Source organism: Lynx rufus, unplaced genomic scaffold (genome assembly GCF_022079265.1).
Source record: "Lynx rufus isolate CCGP_SWC_20201006 ecotype Redwood Valley unplaced genomic scaffold, mLynRuf1.p SCAF_6, whole genome shotgun sequence".
NCBI classification, from domain to species: domain Eukaryota; kingdom Metazoa; phylum Chordata; class Mammalia; order Carnivora; family Felidae; genus Lynx; species Lynx rufus.
This window is the reverse complement of record NW_025814878.1, coordinates 17,148,145-17,172,776: the sequence shown is the minus strand read 5'-3', so window position 1 is coordinate 17,172,776 and position 24,632 is coordinate 17,148,145. Positions and strand designations below refer to the sequence as shown.

Genomic DNA, 24,632 nt, shown 5'->3' with positions numbered 1-24,632 from the left:
ACCAAATACGACAGACACCACACATACATCACCCCCACCCCCTACACACACCCCCACACTGAGCAGTGTTTTCCTGTCTCGCCCCTACCAACACCAGACGCACAGAATGCAAAGGCGGGGGAGGGGTGAAGGGAGGTGAGAGAGGAGGAGCAGCAGCACATCTGCTTTGATAGCAGCCGGCAGAGCCGCCGCGGCAGAGAGCCCCTCGTTAACCCCCTTCCTGTGGCTGCACCACGTCATGGAACATTCCCGGAACGGGCCAACGTTCCACCCACTTCAGGGAACAGACATAAAGGCGCAGACCCAGCTCCCCACAGTGCAGAACCCAAACACACATGTCCCTTCCCGGTCCCCGGGCAGACGCACAGACGAACACGCATGCAAACCGCCCCCACCCGTCTCCACGCGCCCCCGGCCAGCCCGCCGCGCCGGGAGCCGCTCTGCGGCCGGTGCACCCGCAAGGCGAGGGCGCCTCCGCCTGAACCTTCCATCGAGACAGTCCCCTCCTTCCTCGCTTCCTTCCTTCTCTCCTTCCTTCCTTCCTTCCTTCCTTCCTTCCTTCCTTCCTTCCTCGCTCGGGAGGAGAAAGGAGTCACTGAAATGCCAACAGCTAGCAGCCTTCGCAGCGCTCGCTCGGCCGCAGGCCGGCGGCCCGGCCCCCGCGCCGCCCGCCCGCCCCCGGCCCGCGCCGCGCGCCCGCCGCCCGCCCGCGGCCCCCTCCCCCGCTACCTGACGACGGGCGGCCGGCGGCCGCGGCAGCCGCAGCGGTGGCCCGGCGGTGCGCGCCGGTGCACGTCCCTCATTAGTAACCAGGCACATTCCTGCCTCCAGCGCTCCCGCGCGGCCCCCTCCCCCCAGGACATTACGCAAAGCAGCCTCCCCTCATCTGCATAGATCCTCGGCCAGGGTATTCCCCGCATTTCCCGACGCGCCGGACCACCCCCCCCCGGACGAGGTCTCCCCCATCCCCGCCCCCTCCGACCCTCACCCTCGCCACACCGGGAAGGGGCTGGGGGCGCGCGCCGCGAGACGCGACCGAGTCCGGCGGAGGCGATTTCAGTATAAAGTGAAACAAGCTCCCAATGCTGAAGGAGGCAGGAAAAACACGGCGCCTAGGCCACTTACCCAGCCGAGGAACCTAGATTCCCGCCGCTCTGCGCTCCCAAATGGTCGGTCCGCCCTCCGCGCGCCCCAAGGCTGCACCCAGCACCCCAAAGTCGAGACGTGTAGAAATATCGTTAACGAGCCAGGAGACCCTCCAAGTTGCTCCGGGCTCCGGGGAGCCTCAAGGTCCAGGACTCAACTTGGCAAAGACTTGTGCCACAGTCCCCGAAGATGTTTTTGTGGAGACCCTCCTCCGGCGGGGAGAGACAGCGCTCCGCGGCGCCCCGCTCGCCTCCTCTCCACCCTCTCACCTCCAGCCCGCCTCCCGCCGGCTGCCCGCCTCCGGGCCGCGAGCCCCTCGGGCGGCTGTCAGCTCCCGGCCGCCGCCGGGTGACAGGGGCGGGAGGAGGGCGCGACGCGGTGGCCCGAGCCCGAGCGGGCAAGGGGGATCCTCGCAGCAGCGGCGGCCGCTCACCTGGAAAGTCACCGCTGAGAAGGAGGAGGAGGAGGACGGAGAGGAGAAGGAGGAAGAGGAGGGAGAGGAGGAGGAGGAGGAGGAAACCCCCCTGGTGCCCTTGTTCTCGCTGCCGCGGCGGCCGCTCCTCGCCAAGGCTGAGCGTGTCTGGTGGGGGGTGTCTGGTAGCATTTCCTTAAGGACAGAGGGAGGGCGGGCGTGGAGGGAGGGAAGAGATCCCGACCGCCAGCCCAGGCTCCTCTTTCCTTTATTTATTTTTCTGACACTATACGGAGATGGGCCCAGGGCAGGGGCCGCGGGGCTCGCGAGGGAGCGCGAGGCCCGGGCCGCAAGCAGTCTGCGTGCGGGAGCCGCAGCGGCCGCCTCCCCTCCCGGGCTGTGGACGCACCGGGTTATTCCTGGCAGCGCCTCCCCGAACAGAAGTTACTAGGAGGAGTGCGCGGCGAGGGCGGGCGGGGGGAGAGGCGGAGGGAAGGAGGGAGGAAGAGGGAGAGACTCAGCCAGCGACGTCATCGGATCCCCCAGCGCGTCCCAGGGAGGGAGGCTGAACCAGAAAAACCAGTCTGGAGTCGGCAAGCTGGAGAGGGATGTGCGGCGCGCGGGGCGGCGGGGCGGCGGGGGAGGGAGGCGGCCGGGAGGGCAGGGCCTGGCCCCGCTGCGGCCGCTCGGGGCGGGAAGACCAGGGCCGCGCTCCCGCTCGCTCGGATCGGGGAACTCCCCCGAGAACCAGTCTCTACTTGTCATGCAAAAAAAAAAAAAAACTTGGGCGTCTCCAAGAGCCTGAGAATTTCCTTTAGGGACGTGGAAGCCCCCCCCCCCATCTTCCCCATTTCCTCGTTTAATCTAGTCGTTCCCTGTCTTGATCACAAAATTATATAATAATTAGTATTGTCATTATGACTTTGTCCGTGTACCTCTGATCCCCTTCCTCGCCCTCGCCCATCCTCACGGTTGTTACAGTCAAAAAAAAAGAAGAAGAAAAAAAAAAATCAGACTAGCTCCCGGCTGCATTCTGGAGCTTTGCAAAGCGTTTTACTAGCACTTTCCGTGCCCCTGCAGAAGCACGAACTTTTCACGCGTTCGAAATGCCCCAAATGCCTTCCCTGGGGTCACTCACCGGGGCGCCCTAGGCGCACCCCGCTTGGGACACGCGGCCCGCCCTCTCGGGGGTATTCAAGCCCGCATGGGCAGCTGCGCGGGCTATTGCTACCAGTTTCCCGGTGGGCCGCGCTGGGACCCGGGGCTAGCCGCTGCCTCCACCCGCGCGCTTCCCTCGCCCAAGAGGGGACTCGAGTGAAATCGCAGCCCGCGCGGGGAGACCGGGGCCCACGGACGAGGGAATCCCAGGCGAGTGGGGACAGGGACCCTGGGCTTCCTCCCCTGCCCAGCGACACCCGGGGGATTCCGGGGCTCCCTCGAGCCGTTACCCTGCGTGTGTGGACTCGTGTGCACCCTCGGGGGAGGTTCCCCGGAGGCCGCGGCGAGTGGCGGCAGGGCCGGGCGGGCGCCGGGAGCGCCTCCTCCGGGTGGTCCCCCGCCCGGCGGGGACCGCGTGCGGCCCCTCCTGGGCGCCCGAGCACCCGCGCCGAGCTGAGCGGAGCCTAGTGCCCCGGGCACCGCGGGCCCGAGCGGCCTCCCCACCCCCCCCCCCCCCCCCCGGCCGCGCCGCCGCCCTGCCCCGGGCGGAGTAAACAAGAGACGCGCAAGATTTGACCTGGCGCGACCCGGATTTCTGGCCGGGGTTCCCCCTGAGCAGGTGACTCCGTGGGAGGGGTGGAAATTAGTCTCTGGAATTCCGGGCCAAAGACATTCAGTGTGGTTCTGCTTTTAAGGCAGGTATTTCACCAACAACTGCGGAATGTTTTGCGTCTCAAGTTTCAGATTTCGCGGAAAGGGACCAAGTGTCAGGATATATCAAATACTCCCTTCCCTTTTCATTAAAAACGAATACATTAAAAGGGAGGACAGCCCCCTGAATGACTTCGACAACAGCACTGCTGGTTTCGGTTTTGGTTTGTTTTGTTTTTCATTTCGACCTATAATCAGTGTATTTCTGAGGTCCCCGTGCAGTGGCGACACTGCTTTGAAGGACAACTCTGCAGAATAAAGTGGCGATACCCTTTTTGATGGGGATTTTCTTCAAAGGAGAAACATCTGAACGATTTGGAATAAATTTCACTGTGTCCTTTTAGGTTGATCTAATTTAAATTCAGGGCCTACTTCCACTATAGCGGCTTCTCCTGTCATTGTATAAGTTCTTTAATATTCAGACTTACTTGACTTAACTTGAAGCACTTAATAAAAACTCCCCAAATCATCATTTTCTCTTAAATGTATGCCGTTGCATTTTTAAACATCCATTTTAAACGCAAAACATGATTTTCAAAATGTTTTTTCACTTCCAAACCCGCCTGCTACACACTCCGAGAGCCCATTTTATTTAATTGCTTAATAGACAAGATTAAGCAGTTTCTTTAAGAGTCCAATTTCCCTTCAGCACACACAGCAGCAGCTGCCCAAACTTCCAGAAACTGAGCAGGGAAAGTAGCAGGCAGCATTTTGCTTCACTAGAATGAATGTTAGTTGAAAACTTAAATGTCTCTTTAAAACATTAGATTAAGTGGCATAATGTGAATATTAGGTACTCAGCTAATTGAGCAGTTAAAATATTTTTTTTAAAAAAGCAAATATACATCAGTTTTGATGACCTGATCCCACCACTAAAGGCTAATGTTTAGTCCAACGTGCGTTCTTGTTACCTTGTTCCAAAATCATCAGGCTCTGAAGAAGGTAGCCTGAGTTGAGTGGAAGCAGAACATGTGAATATGTGTAAAAAAAAAAAAAAATCACTGTCTTTAAGTACATGCATCCCTACGTCCAGCTGCTAATGCAGCAACGTGTCTGTTCAGTTGCTTATAAGCAAGTGTGATGTGGTAACAGAAAAGCTTCTCTTCCCAGAAGACCTCCAGAGTCTGAATCAGCAATGGTCAACTGTGTACTTGGCCCTTCGAAGCTCTAAGGAAAGTGAGCCTCCGTGGCGTATAGGTGACCCAGACTGGGCACCCATATGCAGCATCAGCAATGAGGAAGGAACTTTCTTCTCATTATTTTTCTTACCGCTTCTCGATTTCAAAGGAAAAGAAATCCTGGCAATCTGGATTAAGAAGTATTAAGAAAGTAAAATAATTAATGTCCACATGGCACTATGGCATTTTTTGAGAGTCAGAAATCACCTTGAACTGAAAGCACTTTCACTCAAAAAATAATTTATTTGCTTGCCAACTGTGTGCCGAAGATACGTTGGATGCCTCAGTGAACAAATGAAAGATGCCCACTTTCCTGAAGTGGGGAGGAAGGGGGGAAGATGGAGGGGGAAGGAGATAGAAAGTAAACAAGAAGTAAGTGCTATAGAACTAGGGAAGGTGAAAAGAGTTACAGGGGAAAATTATAAAATAGGGTAAGGGATACGGGTGGGGTGAGGGGTGTTGCGTTGTCGTATTAAATAGGGAGATCAGAATTGGACAGGTCACTCCTCAAAAGTGACATTTCTGCCAGTAAGTAAAAGGAACGGTTTTGCGGTTAGCTGTATCTGGAGTAAAGAGCTTTTCAGGTAGAAGGAACAGTGAAGATAAAGCTCTACGAGCAGAGCAAGTCTGGCATGTTTGTTGACCTCAAGGGAAACAGTGTGACTGGAACAGAAGGTGACAGCCAGTGAACATAACAGCCTCCTAAGTCACTCTAAGGACTTTTCCCACTCAGGAAAAACCTGGATAAGGGACAGGCTTTATGGCCTTTGCCACCCAGTCTCACCAAACTTGAATTTTTGTGGTCCTCGGAATCTGCATTTTTAGCAGACAATGCAGTTTGTGCTTAGGCATTCTAAAACTCAACCCTTCCTTCCTGCCACAGAGCATGGAGACTGATATACCCAGGCAGGAGAAGGGAGTTATCAGGACACATTGTGCATAAAGCTGCAGAACCAGGCATGTCCGTGTTACAACTCAGTTACAAGTTTGAATCCTCAACTCACACTAGTTTATGGATGAAAGGGACTTCATTGACTCCCACGACTAGAAATGAAGAACCAGATTGCAACTTAGCCTGCTCCTGGGGCTTAAATGATCTCACCCTGGTCCATTCTCCCTGTCTCAGCTCTTCCTACCTCTGCTTGATTTTGCTCTTCAGACAAACGTTCTGCAGGATGGTGGTAGCAGTCCCAGATTATCCTTTTCCCATTTTGCAACCCCAGTGGGAAAAGACCTTCTTCCCAAACAGTTCAAGGCAGCCTTAGTCAGGTCCTTGCCTTGGACCAATCACTGGGTTTGGGTGGTAGGGTGATCTGATTGGTCATACCTAGACCTGGAGTGAGGGGTGGTCCTCATGGAAAAAGCAGTCCCCAAAAGAAAGAAGAGGGGTCCTAGTGGGAAGGGAGAGTCCACTATATCCCTTAAGTTTCTGACCTTGGTTTCTCTATTTTTAGAGTTAGGGAATTGGTCAAGATGATGTGCCTAATTCCTTCTGGCTGTAAATTCGAAAAAGGCACTGTAGTAAATCCCTCCATAAAACTGTGTAAAATGAATTAACTAGCATGCCATTCCCTCAGATAAATTTATAGTACTATAAATAAGACTCTAAAGGGGTTACCTGCTATGGAGTTCTGATGAGTAAGTGGAATACAGCCTTGGGTCTTAGCAAAGTGCAATGATTTAGAACTACCTTTTTGATGGTCCCCCTACTTTCTAGTCACCTGTTTTACTTGGTACATGGAGAAGAATTAAGCAGTTGCATGATTTGTGGTGAGAATAAAACTTAGGACTCCAAATATTAGTTGACGAAAAGAATTTTGAGGGAGAAATCTGACTGTTTGTTGAATTGTTAAAGTAGACCAGTCTCTTTATCCCATTATAACCTCCTTTGTGGGTTGGAGGGAGGGGGATGGTAACTAAGGGCCAATCAGCTGGAGCCATACTTACTGAGCCCAAAGTAGACATCTGTTAGGATTGAAGGATAAAGCATTCATCCTCTTGCCTCTCATAGGATAGGCAGATCTCATAGACTTGCAACCAACCATGTGTCACCCCATACTCCAGAGTTTCTCTAGGTATATTCCAAAGACCACAAGAAACATCTCTTTGAAATGCTTTTTTAAAAAGTCTGGGCTGCCCCCTAAATTTGTAAAATTAGAATCCTCACAATTCTGGGAAACTCCAGGGCCTGGAAAACTCCATGGTACATAAGGAGCATCTCCCCACCTGGGAATCCTATTCTCATTCAAGCTACAGTGCTTTACACTTTGCAAAAGTGCTTTACGCTTTGCTCCTCAGATTGAAATGGGGCTAGCTGGCTGCCTGAGAACCTCCTCCTCCCCTCTTTATCACATTCCTCAAGTTTCATGTGATCCCTTATGACAAGCTGGCCCTTTTTATTCTTCAAAGATATTCTTGTGGCTCTTACTTGAACCAGATTTCATCTGTGTAAACATATGTTAGGAACCAAAAGGCGCCAGTGAATGAACCAGCCCTGGGGATGAGAAGAGTGAAGACAGGGCGAAGGTTTATTGGGCACAGAATTCGGAATGCACAGAGGAGAGAAGGGTGAGAGAGAGGTGAGGTGGTGGGGATGAGCAGAGTATAAATAAACTTTGATGACTTTCTGGTTTAGTTTAGGACCAGCCATGCTCACAGTTTATGGAAGGGTTCTGCACATTTCAGCTAAGTAGCCAGTAAACTAGCTTCTTACCTTCTAGAGAGTGCTCAAGGGCTGCCCACATAAGATCTTTATCCTAAGGAAGATGAGTTCTGAGGTCAGTCATGGAAAACCAGAAGACTAGAGAACAAAAAGATTAGTAAACAGTCACCAGCAAGAATAAGACGGTCCAGGATAAGTAATGCCTGAAGTGCCTACCCGCTTAGATATAGGGGAATGTAGGCTTATGGGGCATCATTAGCAATTTAAGAGCATCACGCTAGCCCTCCCCCATCGTACTGTCTTCCATCACCCTCCCCGACTCCAAAATGGGCTGTAGTTGAAATTCTTCCACCTAACAGTCACCGCTTGGGTTTAAGGCTTTGCATCTATAAAAATCATCCATTACAAGCCAAATACAAGTAGCAAACTCTTAATATCCTAAGCTCTTATTAAGTCATTAGCTTCTTATGAGAGATTAATTTATTAGATTGCCTTTCCAGAGTGACAGCTAGCTTTGGACTCAAACTGATTTATCTCGACAAAGCATAGAATGGGGAGGTGGGGTTGGGGTTGAGACAGAGAGGCCTCAAGTTTGGGCAGGGGTGCTGTAGGGCAACAACAGAGGTCTAGGAATAGGACACGGACTGAAGGGGAAAGGGTGTGGGAGTATGAAGTGACAGAGAGGCAAAGAGGAAGCTAGGTCTTTGGTGCCCACCAAGAAAGGCTCTGCCCAGGACCTGTGGAGAGGGTGCCAAGATGACATAGGCTTCTTAGGCAAGAGCAAAGCCAGTGGCCTCTGCTTCCTCATCCAGGGGTGTCCCTTATAGTCACAGATTCTAAAATCGGAACTGCTGACAACTCAGGGTGAGAAAAAAAAGGAAGAAGAGGAAGAGAGGAGAGCAGAAAGGGGAAGAATAGGGCACAGAGCTTATTGAGGACTTTCACATTCCTCCCAAGCTCTCGTGGTGGTCTCTTAGGGAAAAACATCAATTTCCAATTCCAAAGAAATTGATGTATATGGGAGAGTGGATAAATAATGGGTAGGGATGAGGAGATAGAGATTTTTGGCTTAAACTTATGCCATATAATATAAACTTATGCCGTATAGTATATAAATTTGATATACTATATGCTCAGAAACAAGAAGAGTTATTTCTCATTATCAGCTTTAAAACATTTTGGGGGAAAATGCATTTTTCTTGAATTTAGCCAATGATGTTTTTTCATTTTTTTAATGTTTTATTTATTTTTGAGAGAGAGAGAGAGAGAGAGACCGAGCACAAGCAGGGGAGGGACAGAGAGAGAGAGAGGCAGACACAAAATCTGAAGCAGGCTCCAGGCTCCGATCTGTCAGCACAGAGCCCAATGTGGGGCTCAAATGCAGGAACCATGAGATCATGACCTGAGCTGAAGTCGGATGCTCAACTGACTGTGCCACCTAGGTGCCCCTGAAGTTTATGATTGGTCCCTCAGCCCTTAAACCTTTAGGATTTCTGAGAATAGTGACTTGATCTACTCCCATTCTATCTGTTGGTGAGACCTCTGGTAGATTTGGCCCTTTTTTTATATAGCTTTGAGCCTTGAGTTACGAGGAGAAAAAACAAACAAACAAAAACAAAGTCCGATAGTCGTCACAAAGCTTGTGCAATGATTCAGGCCCTTACCTAGAAATTTTATGTAAAATAAGGTAGTAAAATTAAAGCATTACATTAAATGCTACTAGAGGACATTATCGCAGACCCAGTGGAGAATGTTCTCTCCAAGGAAAGAGCTACTGAAAGTACATGGATAAGCAGCGGGGTAAGTTCATCTAGTTATTACTAGGTTAACAACACATTAACTGCTGAGATAGTCCCATGCAACCATCAACATGCATGCTGAACCCAAACCACGGAGAGAGGAGTGTTTCGCAAGAATACCTTTTGTGAGAAGGAAGAAATTCATGACTCTTGAGAAAGATTTCAACAATAGAAAATTCAAATCATTTCAAAAATACTTTTTTACTCACGAGGGTTAAGATTCAATTCCTTGAACAATCCGTGTACATAAACAAGACCATTCGCATTGACTTTCATGGAGTGTAACAGTATTAGAAAGTTAATTATGTGTCTTATACCTTTTTAAAAGAAGTTTCCATAAAGGAACCACTTATTCAGTATGCCACTTCCCATTGACATCCTTGCGTATATAGAATATTGCATGGTTTTGCATATAGAACCTTCTGTCTAGCAAACTGATAAACTCCATGTCCTTGAGTATCTTCTAGTTGTACCCATCATTGTTTTATAATCATTTCTTCTGATCTAGATTGTGGAATCCTCAACTAGCAAGGACTGGGCCAACGATAAATTGTGGTGAACAAGGACTCTAAGTTCTAAAGTTAATATTTTATTCCTGCCTTCTTATCTTTTCCTAGGCCCTGTGTAAAAGCCATGAGACACCCTTAGCTAAAAAAAGGCTTATATAATGACATAGGTAGGACAGATCCACATTAAAAGAACATGTGGTTTTGGAAAGACATCCTGTTGTGTTGTTGATCTTAGATCTGTCCTCTAAGGCGACAGTTATTTTCCAACAATCAAAGGTCTTACTCTGGACATTTATTTTTTTGATGCATTTATTTAAATTTGATATGCTAGACATTTAGAGATACCCGACCCAGGCTCCCGTGGTACCAAGATTACCAGCTATCATGCATATAGTCTAGTCCCTGATGGATTAACACAACAGTTTATATACTTTTTAAATTTATGTATACAAAATAAGTCATAAGTGTACAGCTATATTAATTTTTGCATATGTTTGTGCATGTGTTTGTATAACCGTTATTCTGACCAAGATGGAAAATATTTTTATCCTTCCAGAATGCTCCCTTGTGCCCCTTCCCAGCTAATATACCCCTGAGGTAATCAATATTATAATTTCTATCTCCATAGATTAGTTTTTGAGTGAAGACGTCTATTATCTACTTATTGATCGACTGACTGATCAGTTCTATGTCTTTATTTGTTCCAAAAGTAGTGTATCAAGTGCCTATGTTCTGGGCACCATTTGGTCGCTAGAGACACAGGGGTGAACAAAACAGATGAGGCCTCTGGACTTTGTGGTGAAATCATGAAAAATAACATTAAAGATAAAATGAGGCAGTTGGGAGTAAGTCTGTAGGGTGGAATAATACTGGTTGAGGGGATACCTGCAGCATTGACATCTGGGCTGACTGAGGAAAAGCAGGGAAAGAGTGGCCCGGGAAGAGAGAACTGAAAGTGTAAAATCCCTAAGACAAGAAGCAGTTCGTGCCATAAGGAAGTGAAAGGCCAGTGTGGCTAGACAGGGGAGGTGAGGCGTGGGGGAGAAAGTCATAAGAGATGATGTAAGAGATGACACAAGGAGCCAGAGGAAAATTCCTTTATGGGGTAGGTGATTTGTAAAAAGGGGATAGACATTGGAGATTTAAAAAAAAAAAGCAACAACCATATATATATATATATATATATATATATATATGATATATTCCTTTAATTAATTTTAAAAACTTTTCCCAAAAAGAACCTTCAGTAAATAAGTAGTGGCTGCTGGATATGGCTTGCAACTGGGTGGCAGGTCAGCAAGAAAAGAATTCCAAAGCAGAGGGCTTTCTGAAAGCATAATTATACATATTGAACATAACAAAAGGAAAATAGTTTTTAAGGTAGCAAATCCCTAAGAGAATTTGGATAATGTGGGTGCTATTCTTCACATTTTTCTACGGCTAATTAGAGAGAACTGGGAAACACACAATGCGGCCCACAGCCCTGCCAACCCATTATGGGCACTTCTAATTTCAGGTAAATGAAGCCCTTAGTTACCACCCCCAGCTTGTCTTAGAACTCGCATTGTATTATCAGAGTAGACGAGTAAAAATAATAGCCTTCTGAATATCTACAAAGGGTACCTTTCTCTTATTAGCAAATACTTAACAAGTTCAAATCACATCTCCATGTGAATGAAGCCACTCCCAAATTTACTTGGCTCTTGAAAATCTAATTTTTCTGGCTTTTCCCCTTTATACAGAAAATGTGATATTTGGCTGGGCAGCTTAAAGCACACACAGTTTCATGAGTATGTAACTAGAAAAAATTAATGGTTATGTAAAATCTCAGATATATAGACATATACCTTCTGATTAGGAAATAAAGTGTGTGTATTTCTCATTTTAAAAAGCATTCATGAAAAGACATTCATAATAATATTTATTGATCCAAACATATATAAACTTAAATATATGCTAAAAAAAATCACCAGTTATCCCCTTTGTAAAACTCTTTATTAAATAAAACTATGATGTTAATTAAAAAAAAAAGATGTACACGATGGGAAATATTAAATTTCATGATCAGTGTGAAATTTGAGGAAGGAAAAACTCAAGACCATTACATTTGAGTTTAAGGTCTCATTAAGAGATTTCATCACTAGGTTTACTGCATTTATATAAATATAATGACAACGTTTGCAAAATGCCCCCAAGAAACCTAAAGGAAAGTGAAAATGGAGAAAAGTGTGATTTTAAACATCAGACCTGAAAGCATAAAGATATATTGTTACGGTTTCCATTATCACTGACGTTTGATTTTATGTCGAACAAACTTAAAGGCTCCTATTAGTTGTGATGCTTCAGAACTTAGCAAAGGAGGTGCCATTCATTTTCTCTCACTTCTTAATCACTCCAGGATTCCACCAACTGTCTCCTGCCCAGTGAGAACTACCAAGGCCAGAGATTAAAATGCAGCTGTTTATAGCCTAGGTAGGAGGCCAACCGGATCAGATGAAAGCCGGCATAGAGGAGAGAAAGGTGGTCCTATTGGAGAAGCAGCATATTGATACTACTAAGACCTCTAGGGAGAAGGCCGGGATCCAAATCCCAGCACCGGTGTTTACCGGAGGGTGATTTGCCCAAGTACCTTAACATCTCCAAGTGCCAATGTTTTTTTTTGTTTGTTTGTTTGTTTGTTTATTTTTGTGGGGTTTCTTGTTGTTGTTGCAAAATTGAGACAGTAGTATTTATTTCATAGTGTTGTTGTAAGGATTAATTGGCATAGAGTAAGCACTTAATGTATGCTAGTTGTTTAAATATTTGTGGCTCAGCTACTAACTTTTTATGTAATTCTGAGCAAGACATGAACCTCTGGGCCTTTTATAAACTCATTTATAAACTGAGAGTTGAAAAAAGTGAGCCCTACGTTTCCCTCAAACTTGGATACTCTGTGATTCTTACTGAGTGACCTCAGTTTCATCATCTTTATAATGGGCATAATCGCACTAACTTCATAAAGGTTTTGAGAGGATAAAGTGAATTAAGACCAGTAGAAATTCTTAGAACAGTGCTGTTCTAAGTGCTTAATACACCTTCACCATGATGCTACTGCTGAAGAGAGATGATGAGTATTACTTCATTGGTAAATAGTGGGTAGATGTAAAACATCCAGTATCAGATTGATTATATTATCTCTCCTTTCCCAGTCAGTGCCAGAATTACCAATATTTTATCTTCTAAACATTCTTCAAGACTAAACACGTTCAAGGGGAGCCTGGGTGGTTCAGTTGGTTTTGCACCTGGCTCTTGATTTCAGCTCAGGTCTTGATCTCAGGGTCTGTCGTGGGCATGAAGCCTACTTTAAAAAAAAAAAAAAAAAAAAGACTAAACACATTCATCTCTCACTAAGAAATATATAGAGACTTCCCAGCATAGATACCCCAGGGTGCAAATATCTTCATTTTCACTTTTGGTATTAATGTTTTAAGAATTAACTGACTCATTTATGGCAACCCTCTCTCTTTGAGAGCCTGGATATGAGCACTTTTGGTGAGCGATCTCACTCTTAAAAAAGTATAGCACTCAAATCCCACACGTGGCAAGCTCATTAAATATACCTGGGGTGTCTTCTGCTTCAAATTATTTTAAATAAGACATAATTTCATCAAGTAACTCAAACATGCTAACATTTAATCGACACATGAAGAAAAATTTTGATTTATCCAGAACTGTGATTTGCATAGGTCATTTCCTACGTTTTTATAAAATGCTGCACAGAATTAAATAAGCCAGTCGAGTCAAATGAAGCGGTGAGTGTGTTATAAATAGCCACCAGAATTATACTTCAGATGTTAACTGGTTTGTCCTGATTTAATAATGAATTACATCATTTGACAAATGAGATAAGACCTTCACCTTTAGCTTTCTGATCCAAACTTCTAATAGTTGAAATGTATTATTACCATCTGGTGTCTGGCCTCTGAAATACTCCGGTGATGTCTGCCTCATTTCAAGTAGTCAGGGCTTGTCTGCCAAAAAAGCACTCTCCTAAGCATCGTGATTGGCAGGCCCAGAGAGAAGGCTAAGAACCCACTGAACCATGGAGATACAGCGAGAGCTCTGTAGAAGTTTCCTCTGGTTCAAGGCAGACTCATTTTCTTAGTTTGTGCTGCAAAGACCTCGTCACTACCAAAGTTGTTTTTATTTTGGATCTGAATCCTGAAGGATGCAGTTCCTACCCTTTGAACGTATGTTTGAACCTCCTTTAAGCCATTTGGTCCCCTTTACAAAACGTTATCTTTAATCTTCAGGTAAAATAATTTGGGGATGAAGCCAAGAGTGCTATGTAGCCTGGACTTTTAACTCAGTGAAGCCACATGAATCTGGCAATTGTTTAGCACTATTATTCTAGGTTCTGGGGAAAGTCAAGGTGAGTCCTATGGCTTTCAAGAAACTTACCGCAAGGTAGAAAGGACGGAATCAACACACACAAAACCATAGTCAATGCCAAAGATGAAGGTGAAAGTCAGTGCCAAAACAGAGTGGCACAGACTTTAGGTGCCATCAGTTTTCATGGTACCTATAAAAGAAAATTTCAGAGTGAAATTTAGGAAAACAATTAGAAATGAAATGCAAATAACAAGATGGAGAGTGATTTAGAGTAGAAAAATATCTGTGTCTTACTATATTTGAATGATTTAGAAATGCCAAACCCTGGCAAAACAGGAGTTTCCAATAATAATGGCTGCACCAGGACAAGACCTATCCAAAAGATACTTAATATTAAGTCCCCGTTTGTCTATGGGGAGGCTGAGAGGGAGAGAATTTAAATAATCTACCTATAATCACTCAGCCAGCAAGCGGTAGAGCAGAGATTCAAGTCCAGGCTTGAGGGTTCTAGAGACTCCTCACAGCTCTACTTAGTAACCATTTCCCACTTTGGTTGACTCTACTAAGGTCATCACACATTTGAGAGTGAAAGACAAAGCTATAAATAAGTCTACTTGGGCAATGGGCAGGAACCAAGACAATCTAGAGCCACCTGGAACGTATGGTCACCCTCTCTCTACACGTCTCCATTCCCAGCCATCTACCAGATACTCAAAGCTTCCAGCCGGTTGCTAATTTCTTGGAGCAAATTGATTAACATCTTATAATTGTCAGAAGTTCTTCTGTTTTAAAAGAGCCCACAAGGAAACAGGTCCAATGAAATGAATCACCAAGAGCGGAATTTCGAGTAGTCAGCTACCTGATAATGAGAACTATTTCAAAGCAACACTATTTTCCTTACACCTGTCAGATCACACCTCTCATAGAAGACATGGCCCGCTGAGTTTTGAAGCATTAGTGATCAGCTACATAGGTGTATCGATGGATTCACAGGCAAACACTGAATTAATGAGGCAGAAATAAAATGTGTTCTGCCCAAGATGTTCAACACTACCTTAGATCTCTATTAGAATATCATATCCAACTCAGAACTCAACTTAAGGAACAATATGGAAATTTAGAGGGCATTCAAAAGAGACTAAAGATTAAAACAAAATTATAAGTACTTTCAAATGTTTAAAGATAACACAATATGTTTTTCAATCAAAGTATGTATGTCTTCAACCCACCCAACTTCACAAATGTCTAATAGATGCAGATAGGGACAGATTATCAAATCCCTTTGTACTGTTTATTTAAAATTTAAACTCAAACTCCTTTCCACCTCATGTAGGTATGAGATGTCCACAAGCAAAATTAATGGGGAAAAAGAGGCATAGGGGTGAGGGGATAGAATTAATACTAAAATAGGAAACAGGAAGGGTGCCAGGGTGGCTTAGCCAGTTGAGCGTCTGACTTCTGATTTCAGCTCAAGTCATGATCTCATGGTTATAAGGTGGAGCCCCTCATCGGGCGTCGTGCTGAGCGTGAAGCCTGCTTAAGGTTCTCTCTCTCCCTCTGCCCCTCTCCCCAACTGGCACTCTCCCTCTCCGAAATAATTTTTAAAAAGTTAAAATAGGAAACAGGAACAAGGAAAAACACCAGGCCAGAAATATATAAAAGTACTGTAGCCAGGCTCAGAGGCCCAGCATCCCTGGCAGAATTGTTAGGATCCCAACGGGTTGCTAAGAAAGGTGAGGGAATCTCCCTTTCCCAGAAGCCTTTAAAAATAGGATCACATCTGTTGGGATGGGATAACGGTGGCGCTGCCTGACAAGACAGCTGCTTGAGCAAGCTTACAGCCTGCTAATGCTACCGCTTCTATTTTCGATTGTGAAAAGAGACGCATAACTTCAGTTCACCTAGCAAACTGGGACTGATGACGCCTATCATTTTCAGTTTGTTATAAAACTATTTTCATTGGGTTTTGCTATGCAGAGCTAGGTGACTGAGTTACTGAGGATATAGGTGAATTTACAGCAAAGGCTCAAACCTCGCCTACCCATTTGTAATCGCTCCCCTATTATATCATATATAGCATCTATATATGTGTGTGTATATATATATATATATATATATATATATGCTATATATGATATAATATTATAAAACCAGAAAGTACTGAGTGTATGTCCTTCCTTATAAGAAAGTTACAGATAAAGCAATGTATATAATTCTACTTCTTAATTTTAACTGAGTAGTACTTGTATCCTGGGGATTGAGGTTACAGGAGAGCTGGATTGCATGAACCTTATTAAAAATTAGGCTCTGTCAGACCAGTATCCCAGTAAAAGAATACTTATCCTCTGGAGAGAATGTAGGCTTTGATTTGGTGTATCCACACTGCTCTCTCTATCACTGACATTTTGCTTTATGCTAAGCTATCAAGCTATTTGCTCCCACTCCATTTAATTGCACATATATTTGTCAAGCTCCTATTTTTTGCCAGGCACCGTGCCAGCAATACAAAGAGGAAAAGGTCACAATCTCTGACCTTGAAGAATGTGAATCTAAAAAAGGAAGCAAGCAGGTGGGTCCAGGTGTGGGGGACTTTACAATAATGTAATTTTGGAGATGCATTGTAAGAAAAAGAATACAGAATTACGAATATGAAATTAAGAGTAGAAGTAAACATTTATTGTAGAAAGAAAAGAAATCACAACAAATTATAAGTTTTAAAATTCTGACAAATTCCAGGGACATCGTAAAATCTAGGGGAAAAACTATTTTTTTATTAAGTGCCTGGTTCACATCTGTAATTTTATCTGTCCTACCTTTTGATGCATATTAGTGACCCTGGCAAGAATTTGTTATATCATTCTCTGTAGAAAGAATAAAATGATAATTCAGTCATTCCTCTGTATGCTCGATCAAAATGTATTTTCTTTCTGGTTCATAACTCATTCATACTTATATAAGCAAATTTTCAGGATTGTCGTCAAGTACAGAAAAACCTCAATCAAAGTTCTTTCATATGTGAAGTGTAAGAGCTGTGAGATTTCAGGGCATTGCAAATTTCCTTGTGTATGAATAATTTTAAATAGTCTTTCAATTAGCGATACTTATGATTCAGTTTGTCACTGGTGTGCTTTGTGAAGGTATATTGTGAACATGATTTTCATCTCGTCAGTGTCAGTATTATATATTCAATTTGAAAGAAATTTAAATATTTTCCCAATATGTTCTTGTGATTTACTCTTTGTTAATTAGATTATCAAAGAATAAATAGCGTACTCAGTACTTTTATTCAAAACTTGTCTCTTCCTCTTAATGAATTATTGCTCTTTGTCTTATCTGAAAATTATTTTTATTACAATTTACTGCTTGATGTTAAAATAACTTCTATTGATTTTGTCACTCAATTTTCTTTCATATTCCATTAATTTTTATCTGTCTTTAGCCTCGATGCTTTTTTTTTTAATGTTTTATTACTTATTTTTGAGAGAAAGAGACACAGAACATGAGCAGGGGAGGGGCAGAGAGAGAGGGAGGCACAGAATCCGAAGCAGGCTCCAGGCTCTGAGCTGTCAGCACAGAGCCTGACATGGGGCTCGAACCCATGAACCGTGAGATCGTGACCTGAGCCAAAGTCAGAGGTTTAACCAACTGAGCCATGCAGGCGCCCCTGGTCTCAGTGCTTTAATAAATTAATTCATAGGTGTGAAAAGAAGTAATCTTTATATATGTCCATATCAGAAGTTATTGATTTCTCAGGATTTCTTTAATCTAAAATTTCTAAAGCATCTATCCAAATTGCAGTTAAAATAAAGTATTTTTGCTTTATCATCTTTTTGAATAAACTTTCCACATCTTGTTTGTGTTTATGTTTCTCTTTCACACATTTGAAAACATATTTTAGAGTCATTATACTGCCCTTCTCCCATCACCCTGACGCTCAGAGCAACAGCTTTCTGATTTCTTTTACCGTAATGCATTTTGCCTATTCTTGGACTTCATATAAATGGGTCATACAGTGTGTGATCTGTGTCTGTCTTATTTTGCTCAACCTAATGATTTTGAGGATCAACCACGTTGTTGATCTTGGTAGTGTGTCTTCGTAGTTTGTTCTGCTTTGTTACTGAGTGTTGTTGCATTATACAGACATACCACAATTTGTTTGTTTATCCTCCCATTGATGGACATTTGGGTTCTTTCCAGTTTGGGGCTATGATGAACATAGCTGCTTTAAACATTCTTGTACAAGTCTTTGTGTGGACATTGTATGCTTTCCTTTCTCTTGGGTAAATACCTGAAAATAGGGTTGCTGGGTCACAGGGTAAAAGCATGTTTAACTTTATGGGAGACATGGCATACGTATTTAAAATATTCCATCTATAAGGAAAACACAAAAACAAGGCATGTAACTGTGGCACAGCACCAAAATGCCAATGGATTTGGGTTTTGTAAAGGCAACTCTTCCTCCACCTGTACTGTTCACCTATGGCTTCTTGTCCACCTTCATTCACTCATCCAGCCATGCACAATGACTTGCTGTTCCATGAGCATGTGACTTAGTCTCTTCCCTTATAAGTCTCCCTACAAAGTACCTCCTCTGACTGGCTGCTCTTCTACTTTCCTTTATCTGCCTCCGCTATCCTTTAAGACTCAACATAGTCACTTTTTTTTCTATTTTGGGAGGGCTTTAAAACAACTTCCTTCAGGGGCGCCTGGGTGGCGCAGTCGGTTAAGCGCCCGACTTCAGCCAGGTCACGATCTCGCGGTCCGTGAGTTCGAGCCCCGCGTCAGGCTCTGGGCTGACGGCTCAGAGCCTGGAGCCTGTTTCTGATTCTGTGTCTCCCTCTCTCTCTGCCCCTCCCCCGTTCATGCTCTGTCTCTCTCTGTCCCAAAAATAAATAAACGTTGAAAAAAAAAAAAAAATTAAAACAACTTCCTTCAACCCCTCATCACCGCGATCAAGACTGAATGAAGGCTCTCTCCTCGGTGATTCCATAGAAACTCATGTTTTGTCCTAGAAATGTTTGGTTATTTATCTGTCTTCACCACAAGACCAGAAGCTCCCTAACGGTGAAGTCCTGATCACTGTTAGAATCTAAAGCTTGCCAAAGTCTTGACCCAAAGTAGGTACTCAACAAATATTAGTTGAATAAATGAATAAATACTTGGATAGGCTTGATGTTGCCATTGGGAGTGGAGAGGTTTTTTTTATACCTGTGGAAATAAGCAGTTGGAATATAGGCCTTGAGTGTGAGTACTGGGCTTATGGTATGGGCAGGTGTACAGATATAGGAACATTCCTTACTCCTGGTCATACTGTATATAGGTATGAGTTGAAAGTTTGAGATTGGATGAAATAACCTCGGAAAAGTTACCATTCTTAAAAAATAATTAAAAGTTACAGAAGGGAACCAAACTGCAGTAGATTATGGGATAAGTGGGAAGAGAAGGAAGAAAAGCAAACTGTATGGACAACTAATTCAAGAAGTATGGTGCCTTGATGTCAAGTAGGCAATTAAGATGATACCTTAGGGGCGCTTGGGTGGCTTAGTCAGTTAAGTGTCCGACTCTTAATATTGCTTCATGTCATGATCTCATAGTCATGAGATGAAGCCCCCGTGTGAGGCTCCACGCTGGGCATGGAACCTGTTTAAGATCCTCTCTCTCCCTCTCCTTTGGCCCCTCCACCCCTCGCATGTGCGCTCTACACTATTTTCACTTTTATTTTTATTAATTCAAGAAAAAAAAGTTTACTGAGTCTGTTCTCAAAGTGAGGGAGCAGAGTCATTGGAGAGATGATATTATTTTGAAATATGATAGCCAAGTGAGACAGTCTTTGTTTATACAGAGTTTTTTCTGAGGTCTCACCCCATTAAATCATGATTTTTTTTTTACCACCCTTAATGACCATATTTTCATTTTCATTTCAAGGCATTGATTGGTATTGGAAGTCAGAAGTATTTAGGTGGCTCAGAGAAGAAGCCTTTATCCATAATGAGCAGAACTGAGTGAAGGCTGTCTGAGAGGCTTGGATATCCACCAGGGACTCCATGTGCTTGCTCCACTTCTTATATTGGAGATCTAATAATACTAAGAGAGACCATCTCATAATGGATTCTAGATAATGACATTTTAGAGCTGGAAATAAGCTTAGAGACCATGTTGTTCAGTATCTCCCAGACTTTATTTCGTGGTCAGGACACAGCTTAGACATCATCACTTCTGGGAATCCTTCCTCGGGAGGTGAATAAGTACATCTTTAAAAAAAAAAAAAGTCACAGGCAAATTCTATGTCCTCCTCTTAGAGTTTCATAATATTTACTATTAAAATACACATGTTAAAACCTCAGAAGCTCCTCAGTAAATAAATCTATTTAATCTTGGTTCACAAAATGGTTTCCAACCTTGACTGAACAGAAAACCCTGATCCTCTTGTTTTATGAACATCTATCTCCATCTTACAGAACCTGCTTTGAGAGTCACAACTCTAATCCTTTCTTTCATTCAAAGGTCTCATTCGATGTTCTTATCTCCTTGTTTGGGCTATCCAAACTCAGTAGCTTAAAACAGCTTTACCATCTTTGTTGACTGGGATCGTCTGGGCAGTTGTTCTATTCCACCTAATGTTAGTGGAGTCTGCAGTTACCTGTAGCTTGACTTGTCCAGAATATTCAGGATGGTCCGCTCTGATGCCTCCATGGCTGAAAGGCTGAGCTTAGCTCTGGATGCTGGTATTGCTGGACTTCTCTCTGTCCATGACTTCTCTTGGACTCTAGCTCTTCACATAAATTTCCCACATGATCTCCCTTTAGGGTCTCTTCATAGAGTAAGCAGATGACTTATGTAGTGATTCAGGGCTCCCAAAAGTACAAAATCAGAGGCTTCTAACATCTTTATAAGGTGCAGGTGCAGAACTGGCACAGCATCATTTTCATGAGTTCTATTGGTTGACTCAGTCACAAGACCAGCCCAGATCCAAGGAGAAGAAAACAAACTCCATCGCTCCATGGTGAGACAGAAAATTTGCAGTCATATTTAATCCATCACACTTCTTTTGGCATCTTGTGAGAGAAAAGAACCTACTTACTGACACTGGAAAAGTCCCGAGATAGCTTTAAGTACCCAGGTTTCTTGGCACCACAGAGATGGCTGAGATCCCTTGATGTCCTCCCTGGGATCAGGAATCAATGGCTTCGGCAAATGGCCAATAGGACCCAGATCCAATATAGCAAGTAGAGGGAAGGTTGAAAGGCAGACACCAGTTCTAACAGTCTAGACCAGAGTTTGGCAAACTACATCGTATGGACTAAATCCACCCACTGTCTGTTTTTGTAAATAGAGTTTTGTCGGAGCAATGTCCCACCCATTTTTTTGTGTATTGTCTATGGCTGCTTTTGTCTATGGCCATATTGTTTATGGCTGCTTTTGTGCTACAAGGTCAGAATCGAGTATTTGTGACAGAGACCATGTAGCTGCTAAGCTTAAAATATTTACTATCTGACCCTTTACATAAAATGTTTACCAACTGTTGCTGTAGACTTCTATAAGCATTACAAGATGGCAGTCACCTTATTCTGACATGACTCTCTCCATATATGTTAGTCGGTTCAGATTGCTGTAACAAAAATACCATTGACGGGGGCGCCTGGGTGGCGCAGTCGGTTAAGCGTCCGACTTCAGCCAGGTCACGATCTCACGGTCCGTGAGTTCGAGCCCCGCGTCAGGCTCTGGGCTGATGGCTCGGAGCCTGGAGCCTGTTTCCGATTCTGTGTCTCCCTCTCTCTCTGCCCCTCCCCCGTTCATGCTGTGTCTCTCTCTGTCCCAAAAATAAATAAACGTTGAAAAAAAAAATTTAAAAAAAAATACCATTGACGGGGTGGCTTACACTATAGAAATGTATTCTCACAGTTTTGGAGGCTGGGAAGCCCAAGAAAAACATGCTGCCTGATTTGGTTCCTGGCTCATCCTCTTCCTGGTTTGCAGAAGGATGCTTTTTTACCCTCTCCTCACATGATGGAGAGAGAGAGAGATCATCTCTCTTATGTCTCTGCTTTTAAAAGTACCAATCCCATTCATGAGGGCTCTCCCTTCAAAACCTAATTACCTCTCTAAGGCCCCACCTCCTAATACCATCACGTTGGGAATTAGGGCTTCAACATTTGAATTTGGGGAGGACACAAACAGTTGGTTCATGGTGCCATACAATAGGAAATGTAGAATATTGGCAAGCTGTAAAGTACTTTCCATAGAGACAAAGAACTGTTTTATGCTGTTGTATGCATAAAATCTTTCATTATTTGTCATTGCTGATTATATTCCATTTTTTATCTATTCACCTGTAGATGGACATTTTAAGTTGTTTGCAGTTTTTGACCATCGCAAATAAAACTTCTATAAACATTCATGCACAGGTCTCTGAATGGATATATGCTTTTAATTTTCTTGGGTAGAGATATAAAACAACGGCTGGTTTCCGGCATGCAATATATGTTTAACTTCTTAAGGAACCGCTAAGATGTCTTCCAAACATTTTACATTCACACCAGCAGTTTACGGGAATTCTTGTTCCGCTATATCCTTGCCAAACCTTGGTATCATTAGTCCTTAAATTTCAACCATTGTAATAGTTGTTAGTGGTATCCGACTGTGGTTTTTACTTAAATTTCTCTAATGACTCATGATGTTGAGCATCTTTTCACATGGTTATTAGCTCTGTATATCTTCTTTGGTAAACTGCTCATTGAAAACCTTGGTCCATTTTCAAAAATTGAGGTGTTTATTCCATATTATTGAGTTTTGAGAGTTCTTTAAGTACTCTTGATAGAAGTTCTTTATCAGATATCTAATTTGCAAATATTTACCCCCAGCCTATGGCCTGTCTTTCATTTTCTTTAGATGAAATCTAATATATCCATTTTTTTTCTTTTATGGATAATGCTTCTGGTGTCATATCTAACAAATCTTTGCCTAATCTAAAGTCACAAAGGATTTCTGCATATGTGTTCTTCTAGAAATGTAACTGTTTTAGGTTTTACATTTAGATCTATAATCCATTTTGAGTTAATTTTTTAATAAGACGCAAGATGTGGCCCCGAGTTCATTTTCTTTTTTGGCATAAGGATGTTCAATTGTTCCAGCAATATTTATGAAAAAGATGATTCTTTCTCCACTAAAATGCATTTGCCCCTTTGTCAAAGATCAGTTGTCTGTATTTGTGCCAGTCTATTTCTGGACTCTCTGTTCTATTCCATTGATTGTGGCCTTATCTCCTCACACTACTGTCATGCTCCAATATAGCTGATGAAACTGAGAGTTCAAAATTAAAACCCGAATATAAGCTAGTGTGAATATATTTGGTGAGATGGAAGGGTAGAATATATTTTATTTAACAGTCTGTGAGTTCAATTAATAACTTTTAGATATTTAGACATATAGCGAATGGGCCTTTTTCTCTGGGCCCACAAATGTGATAGGCCTGGAAGACACATAGAATGAAGAGACCAAAGATGCAGATAACTTACTTTCAATATTCTTGAATCTGTCAGTTTAACAAAAATACCATCTTGGAAGTTCAGATACTTAAGAATTATTCACAGTAATAATTCATTGGACTATAAGAGTTGGGGGAAATGGCAAGGGTTAATCCTCAGAGGGAAACAAAAGCCAGACCACAGAGTATCGTAAGCCATACTAAGGAGTTTGGAGAATCTTAGTCATATAGAGATACTGAAGGATTTTTCAGTAGGAGGCTAACACAATCAGACTGGCCTTTTCGAAAAAGATTTACCTAGGTGCAAAGTAAATTTAGGATAACGGGCAGACTGGGATAAGAACAAGTAATTTTGGTAATTACTTATCTCAGTAATCTAAGTGAAAGATGAAGATGGTTTGGACTAGATCAGTGATGATGAGAATGGAGAGAAATATGTATCAGTAAGGTCCACAGGACCTAGTAGAAGAGACATAAGAATTAAGAATTCAGTTCCTCAAGCTTCTGGCCTGGACAATTGGGTAGATTGCAATGTCATTCAGTGGCATAGGGAATCAAGGTGGAGGTTTGCATGATATAAATAAAATTAAATAAAATAAATAAATAAATAAATAAATAAAGGAGCCAAACTTGCTAATTGCTTTTTTCAACTATCTTCATCCTGAAGGTGAAAAACATAAGGAGAACTTCCTCTGAGGTCTAGGGAAGCTTGAATCAATTGCTGCTCTCATTAATCCATGTACTTCTGTGTAGATTTGTCTGGAAATGAAGCAACGCTATTATTAGGGAAATTTTATTTTGTTCTAGACTTGCTTATTGTATTCGACAAGTCATAATAAACAATTGCAAAATCAGAGACTCATTACAGTAAAAGCTTACTCACTTCTCTACCGTTTCAACGTGGGTTTGGTGGTTCCCCTTTGCAGATTTCCTGCTAGCTCAGGGATTCAAGCTTCTAATATTAATGTCATCCCATATTATCTAACCTAACCCCATCCTTAAAGATGTGATTTCTGAAGGCATCACATTAGATAATAGGACTAAAAGATAACACAAAATATTTTAAGGGCGAGTCCTAGAAGCAGTTTATATCATCACTGCCCACATTCAATTGAGCAGGCAAAGTCACATGGTCTTAACCCAATGTAAAGGAGCTGGCAAATCCAGACCCCACATGTGCACAGAAACAGGAACTAGGCTTG

At 43.1% G+C, this 24,632-nt stretch overlaps 1 protein-coding gene across 1 annotated transcript in view; it reads right to left on the bottom strand.

Annotated features, from left to right (window-relative positions):
- HIVEP2 (HIVEP zinc finger 2) overlaps window positions 1-2,156 on the bottom strand; it is a 196,592-nt gene extending 194,436 nt beyond the window's left edge. Inside the window, exon 1 of the mRNA XM_047101691.1 lies at window positions 1,126-2,156. The gene's annotated coding sequence lies outside the window, so the exon portion shown is untranslated. The remainder of the gene's footprint in view (window positions 1-1,125) is intronic.
- Between the last annotated feature and the right edge of the window lie 22,476 nt (window positions 2,157-24,632).